The sequence below is a fragment of the Sciurus carolinensis genome, chromosome 5, assembly GCF_902686445.1.
Source record: "Sciurus carolinensis chromosome 5, mSciCar1.2, whole genome shotgun sequence".
Taxonomy (NCBI): domain Eukaryota; kingdom Metazoa; phylum Chordata; class Mammalia; order Rodentia; family Sciuridae; genus Sciurus; species Sciurus carolinensis.
Window position 1 is genome coordinate 92062257 of NC_062217.1, and position 3246 is coordinate 92065502.

At 57.1% G+C, this 3246-nt stretch overlaps 1 pseudogene; it reads left to right on the forward strand.

Moving 5' to 3' along the window:
- Window positions 1-790: 790 nt before the first annotated feature.
- LOC124985653 (solute carrier family 2, facilitated glucose transporter member 10-like) lies at window positions 791-2625 on the forward strand (annotated as a pseudogene).
- The last annotated feature ends 621 nt before the right edge of the window (window positions 2626-3246 follow it).

The window sequence follows — 3246 nt, forward strand, 5'->3', positions numbered from 1 at the left end:
GGGAAAAGAGAGGTGGGAGGGGTGGGGGGGAAGGAAAAATATAACAGAATGAATCAAACATCATTACTTTATGTAAATGTATGATTACGCAAATGGTATGCTGTTACTCCATATACAAACAGAAACAACATGTATCCCATTTGTTTACAATAAAAATAAAGTAAAATAAAAAAAATTAAAACTAGGTCATCTCACTCTCAGTTCAAGACATCAGAGGCTTCCATCCACCAAGAAGGAAACCTGTTATTGTCCTGGTGACCCACAAAGCCCACGGGGTCTGGCCCCTGCCTCCCCCCGCCCTCCTCTGCCATCTCTCACTCGCTGGCCTCCATCCACTCTGACCTTCTCACTGATTAGCACAGTGATCAAAACCTTCACTCTCTAACCATGACAGCTCTGCCTCTTACTTGCTGTGTGACTGTAAGAAAGTTGCTTGACCTCTCTGCACCCTGGAGGATGATGCTAATGATACATTGAGAATAACATGCACACAACTCTTGAAACAGGGTCTGGCATTTAGTAAATGTCATGTGTAAGTACGAGCTGTAAATAGTCATAGTTGTTCACACATACCTCAAGGCCTCCCCCCAACAGTGTTCCCTCTGTCCCGTCTGCTCTTTGCCACATTTTCCCCATGGTCTCCACTCCCCCTTAACTTGGATCTCTGCTCAAACGTTCCCTCCTCTGAGAGGCCTTAGCTGACGACTTAAATTGATGCTCCTCAGGACTCCCAAGCGTGTGTCCCTGTGCTGTCATCCCATGGCACCGTCCACACCTGAAGGCATATTACATGCTTACCTATCGTCTGCCTATTTCTGCCACATCAGGTCCTTGGAGACACCACACTGCCAGCCTCAGGGACACAGCCTGGCATCTGGCTGTGGATGGAGAGAGAGATGCGTGGGTGGATGGCACAGAGGAAATGGATAGGCAGATGGGTGGAGGGGCTTTGGACACGGGCGCTTGGGCAGGAAACATCCTGAGCTCCTTTACTTGTCTTCCAGGCGGGCCCCCTCCTGTGCTGCCCCTGTGTGCCTCTGTGTCCTTGCTGGGCAGCCTGACCTTTGGCTAGGAACTGGCTGTCATATTGGGCACGCTGCTGCCCCTGCGGTGTGACTTTGGGCTCAGCTGCTCGGAGCAGGAACTTTTGGTGGGCAGCCTGCTCCTGGGGGCTCTGCTGGCCTCCCTGGCGGGGGCATCCTCATTAACCACTGCGGTAGGAAACGCGCCATCCTGGGGAGCAACCTGGTGCTGCTGGCGGGCAGCCCGAGCCTGGGCCTGGCGGGCTCCCTGCCCTGGCTGGAGCTAGGCCGCCCGGCCGTGGGCTCTGCCATCTCCTGTCCTCCATGGCCTGCTGCATCTACGAGTCCGAGCTAGTGGGGCCTCGGCGGAGGGGGAGTGTTGGTGTCCCTCTGTGAGGTGGGCATCACCGTGGGCATCCTGCTGTCCTATGCCATCAACTATGCCCTGGCCTGTGCCCCCGGGGGATGGCCGCACATGTTCGGCTGGGCCGTGGTGCCCGCTCTTCTGCAGAACCTGGGCCTCCTCTTCCTCCCCGCTGCTGTGGACGAGATGGCCAGCCACAAGGACCTCATCCCGCTCCAGGGGGGTGCAGCCTCCAAGCTGGGCCTGGAGAGGCCACGTTACACCTTTCTGGACCTCTTCAGGGCCCAGGACAACATGCGAGGCCGCAGCGTGGTAAGGCTGGGGCTGGTCCTCTTCCAGCAGCTGATGGGCAGCCCAACGTGCTGTGCTACGCCTCCACCATCTTCCACTCAGCTGGGGCTTCCATAGGGGAGGCTCCTCTGTGCTGGCCTCCATGGGGCTCAGGGCAGTGAAGGTGGCAGCGACTTTGACCGCCATGGGGCTGGTGGACTGGGTGGGCCGCAGGGCCCTGCTGCTGGCTGGCTGTGCCCTCATGGTGCTGTCGGTCAGTGGCATAGGCCTCATCAACTTTGCAGTGCCCATGGACTCTGGTCCCAGCTGCCTGGCCATGCCAAACGCCACCCAGCAGGCTGGCCTCCCTGGAGGCTCTGTTCTGCTAAAGGACTCATCTCCAACTCCAATGCCGAGAACCAGGGGAACCAACAGGAGCCCGTCTTGTCAACGTCTAAGGAAACCAAGTCCCATCCAGGAGGCAAAGATGTCACCACCCCACCCCCATCAGCCCTGAGCACCTCCCCCGCAGTGACCTCCAGTCCGGCCCCAGAGCCTGCCCTGCTGCGCTGGGCTGCCCTGATCTTCTCGATGGCCTTTGTGAGCGCCTTCTTCTTCGGGTTTGGCCCAGTGACCTGGCTGGTCCTCAGCGAGATCTACCCTGTGGAGGTCCAAGGGAGAGCCTTCGACTTCTGCAACAGCTTCAACTGGGCCACCAACCTCTTCATCAGCCTCTCCTTCCTCCATCTCATAGGTGCCATCGGCCTGTCCTGGACCTTCCTGCTCTATGGACTGACAGCTGTCCTCGGCCTAGGCTTCATCTACTTTGTTGTTCTGGAAACCAAAGGCCAGTCGTTGGCAGAGATAGATCAACAGTTCCAGAACAGTCGGTTTGCCCTGTGCTTTGGCCACGGGCAGAACTCAGCTGGTGTCCAGTACAGCCGCATAGGTGTCCCTGTGGCCTCCTGAGGAGTCCCTCTGCCTGGAACATGCTGGAGCATTGACTTCAGCTGGGCCCCAGAGCTCAAGTTGCAGGTGGTCCTTGGAGAGTCACCCCGGCCCCAGAGAAGGTCATTTTTGTTGGGGTAAGAGAGACGAAAGTCTGAGAACCCCAGACTCCTCATTCTGAGTGTAGGACCCCGAGGGCCCAGAGTACCTGCCTCGGCTTCCTCATCGACACTTTGCAATGAGAACATTTTGTGGAGTCTTGGTTGTGTTCTGGGCCTGTTCAGATAATCTCTGGGGTGCCAGTCCTGGCAGGAAGTGTTTCCTGGAATCGCCCCTACATCCAGCTGAGGATTCCATCATCTCGGTTCTCTTTCCACCTGCCTGGGACTTGGGCAAGGGGAACGCCGCCTGTAGGTGCCCACGTCTCAGTGTTGTTGACCCCTCTGACCCTCTCACCCTGGATGTTTATCCTTCATCACAACCCTGACTGTTTTACAGGAGGCCTGTCCCGCTCGGTGGTTTCAGTGATGTGCCCATGACCGTGGTCTCCGTGTCCCCACACATGCAATGGGAGGCCTGGACCAAATTGATCTTACAATCTCCTCTGACACCAGAGGGCTGGATTCTAAAAGCTGGTCGCAC